The sequence below is a fragment of the Parasteatoda tepidariorum genome, chromosome 2 (genome assembly GCF_982258835.1).
Source record: "Parasteatoda tepidariorum strain Cologne lab strain chromosome 2, Ptep-v5.0, whole genome shotgun sequence".
NCBI classification, from domain to species: Eukaryota; Metazoa; Arthropoda; class Arachnida; order Araneae; family Theridiidae; genus Parasteatoda; species Parasteatoda tepidariorum.
Window position 1 is genome coordinate 21,102,027 of NC_141756.1, and position 16,512 is coordinate 21,118,538.

A 16,512-nucleotide genomic window follows, 5' to 3' on the forward strand; every position below is an offset into this window, starting at 1 on the left:
TTTTTTGGCATTATATCTCAAATTAAATAAAATTTTCAAAAAATAAACAACTTTTCCATGGCTCTGTAAGCAAAATTTATTACCTTTGCATTATGATCTGATAAAATATAGCGTTTTTTATTTAATAAATTATTATGTTTGTCTTATGAAAACCGAGTTTAAAGTTCGAGTTAAAATCGTGTTTATGAAATCTTGCACGAGTTTATAAAATATTGCATGCATCGTATTATAATCGAATCTCTGCTAATTTTTGAGGTATTGTGTTCATTTTATCTTAAGTTTATTCCAAAATGTGATGTAAATATTTTTTTGTAATAATTTTCTTATAATATTTCTAAACAAAACAGAAGAAATGTCTAGAGTCTTCGAATAACAATAATAAATCCTAGTAAACTATTAATTTTCGACTGCTTTCTTTAAAAATAGTTGAAAAAAATCTTGCAACACGTGACATTTGGTATAAAATGTCATGTTTTGCGTGGTATGAAAGAAATTCTCGCCCCTTTAAACTTCAGTGAATTCATGGAAAATGCCTTTCATAATTTATTTTTTAAAAAAAGAAGGGAAAAAAATGAGAAAGAAAGAAAAAAGAAAAGAAAAATCTCCGGAATTCTGAGATATAAAAATTTTTTAAGCATTTAGTCTTCCACGTGAAATTGTAAAAGTTCAGTATATGCTAATGTTTACTATACGCTGTATATGTTAAGTTGGTGTTACTACAAGTAGGAAGCCCAGTTGAAACTAAACTGTTAGAACTAGAAATTGTCAGACATTAATTATTAAGCTTTGTACAATATACATTAATCTTTGTACATTCCTGAAAAGTCATAGATATATTCTACTTTTTTTTATAAATGATTTTTTTTTCATAAATGATTTTTTTCTAAAAAAAAATCCAATCACCCGCGATCTTACCCCATTAGGAGGCAATGGTACATGTGATAGCTCTATGAGAAGTTTAAAAATTCTAAAATTTCAATGAAAAAGTAGCATATATTTCTATTTTATATGACAATTTTAAAAAAAATATGCATGTATTTTACATGTCATGTAGTATGGCTGTACACAACGAGGGGGAAAGAGATAGGGACAACTGTCACTGAACCAGGGACCGACAGCAGCTAAAAAACAGAACTAATTTAGCACATAGTTGACTTCCACACACCACACGATTTCTTTGTGTAGTGTATAAATTTGGGTTACAGTGTTTTATTTATTTTATATTGCTTGGAGGCTCCGCGCCTTATCGCTTCGCTCACCAACTAGCGTGGTTGCTTCAAAGTCATCATTGCAACGAAAATTCATCATTGAAACATTGAAGACAAGTTTATGTCCATATTTTACAAGTTATTTTCCTGATTCAAGGCATTGTATTGCATACTTGGCATAACATTGCATTGCATGTATGTCATCGAGTTTTAATGTCCTAAATTATTGATTAGAGTCACCAATTACGAATTTTAAATTGGACGAAACGAATTATTAATGTGATTTAATTCAAAAAAATCTCCTCGGTTATTAATCCATTTCAATTCATTATTAATCCCTTTTTCTGTTAATTAATCCTTTTTTCTGTTAAAAATCCCTTTTTCTGCTTCAATTAATCCGTTTCAATTAGAATACTCGTTATCATGAAGTAAATCGATGATTCAAATTAACTGTTAGAATCAACGAACGGAATGTATTTCCAAGAATCGCTGATATATTGTCAAAAGGAGTTTTCGCATCTCAAATTCGATTTCCTTCTCAGAAGGACATGGTACAAAATGGAACACTAAAACACTATCTCAATATATCCACGTTATCTTATTTATCGTTCAATATAATGATTTGGAATCAAAAGATGGATTCCTCTTACAAGAATTCTAATATGACTGATTGCCAAAATAAGGTTTTGAATCACAGATTCGATATACAACTTTATGAAATGATACCAAAGGGAACAATAAGGCGATTCTTAATATATCAGCTTTCTCTTGCTTATTTTTTAAAACTCAACATTTGAATTTCGCAACAGAACAGTAAATATTGATAAATTAGATCATTAGTTTACCTCCAAAATTAGGAGGTTGTCAGCATCCATCTTAACATAAACCTCGAGACAACTACAACTCCATTTGAGTACAGCTCGTTAAAATTAGCTCGCTCCTCTTATTATGACTTATCACCCCCATGTGACTTCAATACCGGAGTCATCTTAAGAAGACACGAGACTCCCTTAACTGATGTGCAGAACGTAATCATCAGAACTTAAATTGGCTTTCTGTGTTTGTGGAAAGATTAATTGGCGAGATTCACATTTGCAATTGGAGAGATCACGTGGTTTGAATCTCTTCAGGATAGTAGTAATATTTTGGTGGTTATACGAGTCTTTATAGAATAATATTGTTCGTAAATCGAACGCATCATAAATTAATATTCCGTCAGGATTAATAATATCTGGAAAATAGAAAATGATTCATTTTTATTACAGCTATTAGCTAAAAATGGAAGCTGTAAACACGATTTTCGTTTTTACTGTGTTGAGAACTTGCAAAATGGAACAATAAGCCTAGAAGTCAAGTGAAATCACGTGATGTTTGATGCTGCTTATTTACGAATGAAACATTATAAATCAACAAACAGAATTACCTATCCATTCAGTTAGAGTTCTTATATTTAAGAAAAGTTATACTGTAACTATTAAATAATTATTTCCAATCAGTTAAATGGATGTTGTTCTGGGTACTTATTCATAGGAATATTTTTGTTTTTTGTCTGGACATAATTTGGCAAAGATAACCTTTAAGTGTTATCAAAGCTACAAAAACCTGTTCACAGAATTTCCTAGCGCTTTTGCAAATTAAATTTTTTATCGTTAAATTTGGCGAATTTTTAAAATTAAAAATTGCTTAAGAACTAAAGTGGAAAAAAGCCGAAATTTATGATTGTTGTTTTCACAATGAAAGATAAATAAATAAATTAAAATAATTTTCTTAAATTTTCTATGAAAACGATTGTTGGCTCTTCACATTTTAAATATTTAACTTTATTCAAAACTTTGCATTTCTTAATAATAATTTTTCAGCTTCTTTTTTTCCTCTTCAATAACAGATAAATAGTTTGTAAGCCTTAAAATCTCTTAAGAATTCGTAACAATCTAGCACTCTTCAAGATTTTACAAAAATATAAGTGAAATTCATTCAAAAGAAACATTTATTTAAAAGTTGAGAGCGACGTTGTTACCAAAACATTTCATAAGTAGCAGCTGTTGTTATCATTTCATCACCAGTTTGAAGATAAATCACTGAAGAGAAATAAAAGAAGACTCTTGAAATTCATTGTGGGTGGTTTTCTTAACGGTTTACTCTTGTTTTTAATGTTAAAATGATCAAAGAGAACGAATCGTAGTTTAAAGGACATTTATCTGATCTAAAGATAAATGTTTAGATAGACAAGAGTTTAAAAGACGTTCGTCTGACACAAACCATATGCCTTTTATCTCTCTGAATAAGAAAAAAATCCTGTAATTTTGTGAAATAGCAACGTTTTTGAATTTTTTGAAAGTGTAATATTTGATCGAAGGCCTTTTCATTCGCATTCTTAGATTTTAAAGAGGATTTTTGACTTTCGTTTCATTCAAATTTATTGTATTTAAACTTTTTATGATCGATTTGACAACATGATGCATTTTAAAAAAAAAATATTGATGTAAAGGTTTCATTTCATTAGAAATTGCGATTGACAACTTTATAAAAAATATTGATATAAAGGCTTCATTTCATTAGAAATTGCTATTGACAACTTTATAAAAAATATTGATATAAAGGCTTCATTTCATTAGAAATTGCGATTGATAACTTTATATAAAATATTGATATAAAGGCTTCATTTCATTAGAAATTGCTATTGACAACTTTATAAAAAATATTGATATAAAGGCTTCATTTCATTAGAAATTGCGATTGACAACTTTATATAAAATATTGATATAAAGGCTTCATTTCATTAGAAATTGCTATTGACAACTTTATAAAAAATATTGATATAAAGGCTTCATTTCATTAGAAATTGCGATTGACAACTTTATAAAAAATATTGATATAAAGGCTTCATTTCATTAGAAATTGCTATTGACAACTTTATAAAAAATATTGATATAAAGGCTTCATTTAATTAGAAATTGCGATTGACAACTTTATAAAAAATATTGATATAAAGGCTTCATTTCATTAGAAATTGCTATTGACAACTTTATAAAAAATATTGATATAAAGGCTTCATTTCATTAGAAATTGCGATTGACAACTTTATAAAAAATATTGATATAAAGGCTTCATTTCATTAGAAATTGCTATTGACAACTTTATAAAAAATATTGATATAAAGGCTTCATTTCATTAGAAATTGCTATTGACAACTTTATAAAAAATATTGATATAAAGGCTTCATTTCATTAGAAATTGCGATTGACAACTTTATAAAAAATATTGATATAAAGGCTTCATTTAATTAGAAATTGCGATTGACAACTTTATAAAAAATATTGATATAAAGGCTTCATTTCATTAGAAATTGCTATTGACAACTTTATAAAAAATATTGATATAAAGGCTTCATTTCATTAGAAATTGCGATTGACAACTTTATAAAAAATATTGATATAAAGGCTTCATTTCATTAGAAATTGCTATTGACAACTTTATAAAAAATATTGATATAAAGGCTTCATTTCATTAGAAATTGCTATTGACAACTTTATAAAAAATATTGATATAAAGGCTTCATTTCATTAGAAATTGCGATTGACAACTTTATAAAAAATATTGATATAAAGGCTTCATTTAATTAGAAATTGCGATTGACAACTTTATAAAAAATATTGATATAAAGGCTTCATTTCATTAGAAATTGCTATTGACAACTTTATAAAAAATATTGATATAAAGGCTTCATTTCATTAGAAATTGCGATTGACAACTTTATAAAAAATATTGATATAAAGGCTTCATTTCATTAGAAATTGCTATTGACAACTTTATAAAAAATATTGATATAAAGGCTTCATTTCATTAGAAATTGCGATTGATAACTTTATATAAAATATTGATATAAAGGCTTCATTTCATTAGAAATTGCTATTGACAACTTTATAAAAAATATTGATATAAAGGCTTCATTTCATTAGAAATTGCGATTGACAACTTTATATAAAATATTGATATAAAGGCTTCATTTCATTAGAAATTGCTATTGACAACTTTATAAAAAATATTGATATAAAGGCTTCATTTCATTAGAAATTGCGATTGACAACTTTATAAAAAATATTGATATAAAGGCTTCATTTCATTAGAAATTGCTATTGACAACTTTATAAAAAATATTGATATAAAGGCTTCATTTAATTAGAAATTGCGATTGACAACTTTATAAAAAAAAATTGATATAAAAGCTTCATTTCATTGAAAATTGCGATTGACAACTTTTTAAGAAAATTCTGCGAATTTTTCCTTAAAATGTAAAAAAATAGTGGGATTTCCTTTATTTTGTATGATATTTTTAACAAATCTTAGATCAATCTACAATCGATCAATTTACAATCGATCTCTCCAAACTACAGTGCTTGTTTTATTTTTAATGATATGTTTAATAAATTTTTTGTGCAAGTTTTTCCAATTTTTGTAAAAACACTTCTTCATGAAATGAACAAGTTTAAAAATGTTATATACCACAGGGGATCACGTAAATGTTGTGACAAACTTCTAGGGGAGTTAGGGCACATCACTGAGATTTAAACTGCATAGATAGATGCCCATGCCCAGAAATGTCATAATATGCTGCTAGGGGTCTTCCTGTAATATGAACTGTTTCTTCGTGTAATTCTTCGTGGAAATTTGATCAAAAACCCGAAGAAATTTTAAGAATTCGTCAATATTATTGGCAGCACGACAGCTCAGGGTGAGCCTTGGTTCTAGATTTTTCAAGTCCACTCTTTAATAGGCAACAATCCTCCTGTTCTTTACTTTAATTTCAGAAAAATCTTGTTCTAAACAGTTTTGGGTCTGCCTCTTGGCATTTTATTATAAGAACTTTAAAAACTTTGGCATTTTGCAAAGTAATACTTTAGTTTTCTTTTTAACTATGTGGGTCTTTAAGTGGCTTTTAAATCCATAAAAGCATTGATCAGCTGCCGAAATTGTCATTCAAGTCATACTTTAATTTCTACTAATTTTATTTTGATTATTAATTTCCGACACCAAATAGGTGTAATGTTTTACAGATTCAAATTTCTGATGACAAAATTTTAAGTATTAAGTTCTATTTCACCCTGCCTTCATCTGTTTTTTGAGAGGTATGGTACTACTGAATCATCAAAAGTTTGTTAAGAACAAAATAAAATAAATAAATAAATAAAATAAAATAAAAAAATAAAAAACAAATATCTAGAATTTTACTTTTGTGAGTGAAGATGTATCTTAGTAAATTTGCACCTAGATTTACAATAAAAACTCTTGGGGTCATTTTTAAAAATAAAAAAAATTTAAGACTCATTAACATTAGAAAGCCAATGAAAAAGTCAACTTCTCCGTTAAATTATAAAATAAATATCCATAAATTCTTTTACGACCAATATTAACGTATGGGAGGGAGTGACGTGCTCTCACTAAATCAGAAGAAAACAAATTGGTGGCGCTTGAAAGAAAAATGAGAAGAAGAATTTTTGGTGCAGTCAACAAAAACAGACCAACGAACCAACCAAGAACCGTTTCGAAACTACTTGGAATCCGTAAAAGTCACCCATTATGTGGCTAGACAGAGTTGAAAAAGATCTCCAGAGAGGACAATGGTGACTAACAGGGCAAGATGGCGAAACCTTATTGAGACAATCTCGGCCTGTCCTGAACTGTAGTGCTGACGAAGAAGAAGACGCATTAAATAAAACATTTCATTTGGAAACTACTTTCAAAAAAACTTACGATAGGTTTTTCGTTTATTTAAAAAAAAAAGTCCTCAAAATAATGAACATTTCTGACTTTTATTGATATATAAGATTAAAAAGACTAACCGAGTGAGGGGAAATAATGTAATAGCATAAATAACTGCTTGGGGTAAAGTAAAATATTTGCATTCGCTTACATTTTAATTCTTACACAACAAAATACATGAGGAATAAAAAATTTGGAAACGGTTAAATTACTTGAGAAAACCAAACTCAACTCCACATCCCTAAGATCGGCTCCATACCTGAAATTCGCTTTTTCTCAGGTGGGGGAGTGAAGGCAGAGATTGGTGTCAGTAGATAACTTTTTCAAAATTATCACTTATGTCTCTTTTTATTTATTTATCTCGATCTGACTTGTGTTTCTCGACGTAACTCCGATTTAAACAGTTTATCATCACAACGCCATCTGTGAACAGAAATGAAACAACAACCCATAGGTCAAAGTGGGGAACTTTTTTTCTGAAAAATCCAAATCAGTAAGAAAAAAAAAATGGAATTGAATTCATCAAACGCATCTTTTGAAAATATTTCTCCAGAAATTTGACTGTTTGAAATTTGCTTACTTTTCAGACGCCTAGCATTTTGATTGTAAGTATACCCAGTAGTGTAATAGAATGCTACACTTCAAATTTCAATAATAAAAATAATAATAAGCAGCATTGGTGATAAAAAGAGTTAAAATTAGGAGTCGTGTTTCTAGGCTCATAAATAAAATAATACGAAAATAGTACAAGACCATCCTTTCTTACTGTTATTTTGTCTTAATGTGTTGTAAAAAAATAAAAATAAACAGCTATTTATGCTAGTTTCATTTATTAACAGTTATTTATGCTAAATAAAGGAAATCAAAGAAAATATATTCTTTCAATAATAGACTAAATTAGAATAGAGTAAATTAAGCATTTAACGGTATCGTGTCTAATCTTTCAACTGTTTATTTTTTTATTATTGATTATTACTTTTTTTTACCCTTTCAGAAAAATATTAGTTTTTCAAAATAGTATATATACCCTTTTTCATTGATGAAATCGCAAGACATGTTAGATTTTAGCGAGTATGTAAACAATTTCAGGTTTTGATTTCAAAATTTTTGTGTCTTCAATAAATAAATTAATTTAGATTTTTTTTTAAAACAATGGTATAGAAAAAGGCTTATATTTATATTATATTATAAAGGTGTCTGTTAGGAATTAGTTAAATTTTTTGAATTATTCAAAACATTATATTTTGCTTCATATCCTTTGAAACAAATTTCTATTTCCCATTTCAGAGCATTTAATATTCTATATTTATCTCTCTATTTTACGAAAACTGGAATCCAAATTTGTTAAGAAAATCCTCTTCCCCATAAAAAGGGCGTTATTCATTTCAAATGTTCAAATTAACTTATAGATGGCACTACTATAGAATATGATATGTTGTTTGTGACACAAAATGGGCAAAACTATACTCATGGATTTGAAAAATTAAATTAATAATTATATTATCTAGATTTATTTTGGTTTCTAAAGATAATTGTTTGATTAAAATTAGACAATCTACATATTCATATATAATTTTGCTTTTGTTTAAAAGATATGAATCTACAAATATTTCTTAAAAATTCACTTTTTGCCCACAAAATTATGCTGAAATCCGCAAACGTTTTATTTTTGCTAGATTGGAGAATTGATTTCTTTAATATTTATATTTATATCCTATAATAAATGTCGAGCTGTCTAAAAATCTAAATACTTAAGTCTAAAAGCAACGGATTTTTTTTTTATTCTAAATGTTTTTTAAAATATTCGTTTTTTCTGATTTTTATTTGATGATTCATTTGAAAAAGATAATTTAATGCTTTCTTCTTTTCTGAAACTGTTTTAAGTGTAATTATCTCGTCTGACCAACTACTTTGAGAAGAAAACGCAAACTAACTAATACTATCTACAACTGCTAGTATATATTTCATTCAATAGATGGCAGCACTATATTTCTTGTATTACTTTTTCTTTATTTATATATTTCAAACGTCTAATTCTTAACTAAAAAAAATATTATTTTCTCTAGGGCGCTAGAATAGCACGAAAATTATCGATGCTTTTTTTTAGATATTTTTATTGAAAAAACTCTTTATAAATTATTTCAGTTGCGTGTAATTTTTTTTGTCATTTACACGCTATTATTTTTTGCAATTTTTTTCCTTTTAAATTTCATTTGAAAAAAATACACTATTTTTTTTTTCATTCTACAATTTTAAATTCTCTAATACAAATTAATGACTATTTATAGTTATATGTTTCGAAGAATAAAATGAAAAACATTTTATTTTTAAAAATAATTTTCATAATTTTTTTTTTTTTTTAATTACAAATTTTAATTTAAAAGTAATTTTTTGAAAAATTATTTATTTTTTGTAAGTAAAAGAAGAATATCACCTTCTGAAAGGTATTGCACAACGTGTACTTGAAACTTATTATTATTAAAAGTAGCTTAACTATATATTACGCCTACTATTATTCACAGTGAGAACCATTATTTGTCACAGTGCCAAATTTTACTGTTGCAAGCGTATCAAAATTTTTACATCACATCACTATTGTAAAAGAGCGGACAAATGAAAACTGAATTATTAAATTTACGACCATAAGAAACTGCCAAAAATATTTTACTTGCTAAAATTAAAATCTCATATAAGATTGAGTATGAACGATGTGTCAGGATTATGCAGACAAATGTGTTCTAAAAATAAATACATTCCCCAGGTGAGGCTCGAACTCACAGCCTCGGCATTACTCGCAAGCACTGCATTATAAGTACCGCGCGCTAACCAATTGCGCCACTGGGGACGTGTATCTGGCTCAGGAAGTACTATGAACTGTGGGGGAGGGGTAATCTATAAATAGATCTTTAAGTTGAAGATATTCGAAAAAACTTTATTTAAAAATGCATCACTTTATGAATACGGATTTATTTACAGAATTACGGCGTTGTCATTTCTCATAATTTCCTCTTATTGCATCACTATGTTAAGCTAAATTTTGCACCCTTTTTCAGATCTCAACTGAAAGTCATTGTTTCGGATCTCTTTAATTTTCTTCGAGGAGCCTTAGTGAGAACATTAGTGTTTAAAACCAATTATTTTTACTATATGAGAAATTTAAAAAAAAAAAAAACATAAATAAATAAAAATAAAAAAACACTCCACTGTAAAAAAATGTCGTGTATTTGAACACCAGAAATGGTGTCAACTACTTTATATCTAAGTAGTGTAGTTAAATAATACATAACTCTTGGTGTTCACTGCACCAAGAATGTTCTTTTACACTAAAGTAGCCGCCACTATTTTCGTGATTCAGTAACGCTAAATTATATTATTACAGTAAGATAGGGAGCACATAAACAGAAGCATATCTTGGGGAAATAGTCCCATGACTGCAACAAATCTCGAATCCGCATTTACATCATAACAATTGCAGGGCCCGACTTAGCCTAATTGGGGCCCGGGGCAAAAACTTCTTTGGGGGCCCCCCTCAGCTTCACAACTTTAGTAATGAAGAACCGAACTTTATGGAGGTATTTAAATTTTCACCTCATTCTACACATATAAGCAAGAAAATTAACTAAAATCTTAAAAAAGCTATTAAGTCCCCCCCCCCCTCCTCCAATGGTCTGACGAAATATCGTTCTGCCCATTTTAGTGATTTTCTGACGATTCTATGTCCATCATGCCGAATGCAGTTTTTTAATTGTAAATTTTGTCATCTAGCTGCGAAAAATTTATATCCTTGCTGACATTAGGGCGGAATTCAGTTAAATTTTTGCAATTACGCCAATCAGAATCCTGTATTTTCGTAAACATATCCCATTTTGCAATATGTAAGAATACAGTCTTTTGATTGGCCAAATTTGTCCATCGTAATGGCGAAATTTATTTAAATTCCGCGCTAGAAAGCCATGGATTAACGAAAAAATTCATTTTTGTGTTCATACGATAGATTAATGAAGAAGCTAACATAAAAATGACGGATTTTACACTGTACTGATATTTTGTTTAAAAAAAGTTCATTAAAGAAGGAAACCTAAAATAAACTTTCTATTCTATTTGGGGGCCCCTCATATGTGGGGCCCGGGGCAACTGCCCCGTAAGCCCATGCCTTAGTCAGGCTCTGAACAATTGGCTACTTGCACTATCAGAAGATCACGGATATCCGCACATGTGAACTATAACGCCAGCTGATTGTTAGTAAGCAGAATGGCTTGTTAAATGTGAACAAGTTTTACCACATAAGCTAGAATGTTAATTAACATCAAGTTAATCAAATCCTGTGCCGTATCGCACATGGAATTCGTAGAAATATAATTCCTTCTCATCTACGTGTTTTACTTAGATTTATTTATTTTATTATAATCGTGATATATTTTTGTTTTTGTACTTAGCAACTTCGATACATGATTAGTTTGTTTATGTTTTACATGGCTTCGTGTCTATCTTTGTGTTAAGTAAGAAATGTATAGTGAAGGAATTGAAATCTTTGTGAAAGTATATAGAATGAGTCACTTAAGTAAATTTGTACTTAATTAAATTTGTACTAAGCAAATGTCACGCTTCAACAACCAATCAGGATCGAGATGCCCACACTACGTCACTTGCAGGTATCCCATTCTAATTTAAATAATCTTGCATTTAGGCATATTTGAAATCGTCGTTGATCCGAATTTTGAAAGTTATTACAAAATACTTGTGTCATTCGCTATTATGTCAAATGAAACACAAGTAAAGAAAACTTAACTGATTTAATGAAGAACAGTTGAATATTTTAAGCTTTTCAAACATTAATAAGTGTAGAAAAATATTTCTCTGCGTCTTTTTTTTAAATATTTTTTTTAATTTAATTTTTTTTTTTTCAAAAAAGACAATAACACAGATCAGAAATAAATATCACTCACATTTTTCTTTTTTACAACAATCATTTTTGTAATTTTTATATTGTTTCCCTTTAAATTTTATTTTTTTTAAAAAAAAAAAAAAAAAATTAAACACTATTTTTAAACTTCAATTTTAAATTCTCTAATCTAAACTGATTACTTTTTATAGCTCTATTTTTTAAACAGTAAAATGAAAAATATTTTATTTTATAATATAATTTTTATGCTTTATTTATAAGTTTTAGCTTAAAAATAATTTTTTTAAAAAGTATATATTTTTTGTCAGTGAGACAAGAATACTACCTTCCAAAAAGTATTGCACAAAGTGTACCGGAAGCTTAATGTTATTAAAAATAGTTTAACAGTATATTACGTAGACAATTATTCACGATGGTAAACTATTATTTTTCATAAAGCCAAATTACAGTTTGCAATAGCAGCGAAATGTTTAAGCCACATCACAATTGTAAAAGAGTGAACAAATGAAAACTGAATTATTAAACTTATGACCTAAAAAACTGACGAAAATATCTTAATTAATAAAATTAAAATCTTATATAAGATTGAGTATGAACGATGTGTCAGGATTATGCAGATAAATGTGTTCTAAAAATAAATACATTCCCCAGGTGAGGCTCGAACTCACAGCCTCGGCATTACTCGCAAGCACTGCATTATAAGTACCGCGCGCTAACCAATTGCGCCACTGGGGACGCGTATCCGGCGCAGAAAGTACTATGAAGTGAGAGAGAGGGGTAATCTATAAATAGATTTCTAAGTTAAAAATATTCGAAAAAAACTTCCGTTGAAATGCATCACTTTATGAATACGGATTTATTTACAGTATTACGGCGTTGTCATTTCTCATAATTTCCTCTTATTGCATCACTATGTTAAGCTAAATTTTACGCCCTTTTTCAGATCTCAACTGAAAGTCATTGTTTCGGAGCTCTTTAATTTTCTTCGAGGAGCCTTAGTGAGAACATTAGTGTTTAAAATCAATTGTTTTTACTGTGTGATAAAAATTTTATAACAAAAAATAGATAAATAAATAAATAAAATAAAATAAGAAACACTTCACTGTAAAAAAAATTTCTTGTATTTGAGTATCAGAAATGGTGGCAACTACTTTACACCTAAGTGTTGTAGTACAATTCATAACTCTTGGTGTTCACTGCACCAATAATGTTCTTTTACACTAAAGTAGCAGCCACCATTTTTGTGATTCAGTAATATTACTACAGTAAGATAGGGAGCACATAAGCAGAAGCGTATGTAAGGAATACAGTACCATGCCTGTGACAAATCTCGAATCGGCAGCCTTTAAAAAATTGTTAAGTTTTCTATTTTTTACGATGCAAAATAAAAACATCAGTTGAAGTCTTCAACTTTTACTTTCTACTTGAAGTCTTTTACTTATCTAGCAAAGACAATAACATTCGTATGTTATTATCTTTGCTAGATAGTAAAATATTGTATTTTTTTCATAATCAAAAATTTTCAAAAATTATAACAATATGGAACTTGAAGATCACGAATACCCACACATGTGACGTATGACGTCAGAGCCTGATGATCGCTCATAAGCAAAATGGTGTGTTAAAGTTGAGCTAAGTTTCTCCACATAAGTTAGAATATTATCTTGAAGTTAATTAAATCTAGTGCCACATCGAATTCGTAGAAATATAATTCTTTCTCGTCTACCTTTTTTCACTTAGACTTATTTATTTTTATTATGACCGTGATATATTTTTATTTTGTTTACCAGGAAACTCCGATGCATAATTAGTTTATTTATGTTCTGCACGGCTTCATATAAGTAAGAAACATAAGGTGAAAGAATTGAAATCGTTGTGAAAGAATCTTTGTGAAGGATTATAGAATGTATTACTCAAGAGAATCGATACTTAACGGGGTAAGTTAACTCGAAATAGAAAGGAAAGAATAGTTGCTAACGTAAACGAATGTATAGTGAAAGAATTGAAATCTCTGTGAAAGAATATAGAATGTGTCTTTTAAAGGAATTCATACTTGATGGGTATTGCTTACTCGAAATAAAATGGAAAGACCAGTTGCTAACGTAAATAAATGTCACGTTTTAACAATAGCGTTGAGTGCTTTAATATTATAAATTTTAATTCTTTTATAATATTAAAGCACTCAATGCTATTCCTTAAATTGTAATTGCAATAAAGAATGCTTGTTTTCATTATTTTCTAAATCTGTACAATCCGCAAAATGAAATGAACACCCTAAATAACTTTTGATCTAATGAACGGATTTTTTTACGGATTCTTAGAACTCAATCTTTATGATGGTTCCATTGCATAACCTTAAATTTGCTAGTTAGTTTGTTCATACACGATATTTTAAGTTACGAAACCAGACATAATACCTTTGTTTCTACTGCCACTTGCCAATACCAGAAAGCCTGCACGGTGAAACCAAGCAAATTTAAGACAGAGGGTGAGCTTCTTGTTTTTCAGCGGCGCAGTTTATGGCCAAGAACACGATTTCAGCCAGCTACGACGCAGCCCTTTTCACAGCGAGGGCCCATTTCTACTCAACTAATTCTTTTAGCGACAGATCGTTATTTTGTTTGAACCGGATAACGATCAATGTCCAATTCAGTACCCCCAGAGGTATGATTTATTATGGCGACATGGAGGACTTTGCCACCCTACAGATTCAACGTGCACCCGTTACAATTTACCACACGGGGAATCTTCGGCTCACGGGGATCGAACTCACGACCTCTTGAATATGGGGCCAACGCCTTACCAACCAGGCTATCTCGGCATCATAATAAGGTACTTTCTCTGAGTATGCATACCTAGAACCATGGTGGCTCAGGTGGTAGAGCGCTCGCCTCCCATTGAGATGATCTTGGTTCGAACCCCAACAATGGCTTGTTGATTCGAATCCCGCACCTGGCTCGCACTTACTACAGTGCTGACGTATAATATCCTCAGTGGTAGGCAGATCATGGGTTACAGTCCCATTTGCCACCAGGCTAACTGTGGGAGGATTTCGCAATTTTCTTCACCATGTAACGCAAATGCGGGCTCGTTCCTTTAAAAGAGTCCTCCATGAAGGCAAATTTTTCCCAATACTTGATCCAGAAGTCCCCATGTCTTCCGATTGGGTTCGAAATTACTAAGAGTTGAACATTGATAGTCGTAAGCTGAATATTCGGTCGGTTGTTCAACGACGGTTATAAAATAGAATACATATACCTTTTTTTCTCTGGAAGGAATTTGATCTCTGAAACACAAAATATGGGTCAGCAGTATAATGAAAATATGATCCTAATAGTTTATACAGGAGAGCTACTAAAAGTTTTGACCTCTTAATGTTAATTTAAATTTCTGCATATTTCAAAATACCTCGACTACTAATTAAGCAGAAGATTTGCTCAGATTTATAAAATTTAATTATCCGAAGATAATTTAGCGTAAAAAGTATAGTTTGATAAGTATTTATTATTTTTTTAAGTAATGGGCGAAAAATTTAAAATTGTGAGACATAAATAATTTCTACATCATTTTAAAGGACAAAATACAAAATCTGAATGCTCTCGAGAAATTAAATTTTGAATTTATCGCTTAAAGTATTACTATAAGTATAGAGGCGTCTCCTCTCTTTATTATTTATTATAGTTCAGTATTTATTACAGTAGTATTTCTTCACAGATTCGGAAAATGTATTTACAAAGAGATTTTTACAACTGATTAAGTTGAAGTTAAACAAGCATGTCTAAAGTCAAGAGACAGCTGAACGCTAAGTTGGGGAACACCTCTTGACTTTCGCACTTTCCCATTTGTTTCTCACCAAAAATGGTACCCTATTCGTGCCCCCCCCCCTTCTCCAGTTACATGATTACTAATAATAAAGGGCCCCTCATGAAATAGGAGATAAAGATGCAGCTATCGCCTATTACAAGATCTCTCTTGTAATTTATGAGATGATTGAGGGTTTGCTTTACGGTTAATTTTAATTAATTGTTTTAGAGAATATTAAAATTGATTTACTCAACGGCCAAACCTAAATAGAAACTATTTTAATTTTTATAATAGTAATACATAAAGTAAAAGAATAATAAAATGGAAAGAAAAAAAAATTCGTTTTGGATACACACTGGCAGTTGAGAGCACATTCGCTCTTTTCAACATAGAATCTTTAAAGTATTGAAAAGAAGGTTTAATTTGTTTCGATTCTTCTAACGACCAATATTTAAGTGTTTCATTACATAATTTGTTACACAATAAAAATATGATTGTTGTATCCCTATGCTCGACAGGTTGCTGAAGAATTTTTAGCGTATCGATACATTTGTTGAGTAGTGTCGATATTTTTCTCAAACCAGTAGTCGATTCAGGCTTTAGATTAGGCTGCAAAACTAATTTGTTTAAAGCTGTTATTTGTTATTTCCGATTAATTTTCGTACCTGTCTTTTAGAATTTGCCACGCTGTATTATAGTTATCGTTAGAAATTTGTAAAGATTGCAACAATCCAAATGCTTCGTCTTTAACTAAAAGTTTGAGGTACTGTAATTTTTGGCTTTTACTTAAATTATCATTGTGTCCTCCACAAGCTAAAAATGAATCTCTAAATGAAA

General features: G+C 29.5%; 2 non-coding genes across 2 annotated transcripts; both read right to left on the reverse strand.

Moving 5' to 3' along the window:
- Positions 1-9,721: 9,721 nt before the first annotated feature.
- TRNAI-UAU (transfer RNA isoleucine (anticodon UAU)) lies at positions 9,722-9,813 on the reverse strand. Its single transcript is given in 2 exon segments — positions 9,722-9,757; positions 9,776-9,813. It is a non-coding gene; the product is annotated as a tRNA-Ile (tRNA).
- A 2,701-nt stretch (positions 9,814-12,514) lies between these two features.
- Positions 12,515-12,606, reverse strand: TRNAI-UAU (transfer RNA isoleucine (anticodon UAU)). Its single transcript is given in 2 exon segments — positions 12,515-12,550; positions 12,569-12,606. It is a non-coding gene; the product is annotated as a tRNA-Ile (tRNA).
- Positions 12,607-16,512: the final 3,906 nt, after the last annotated feature.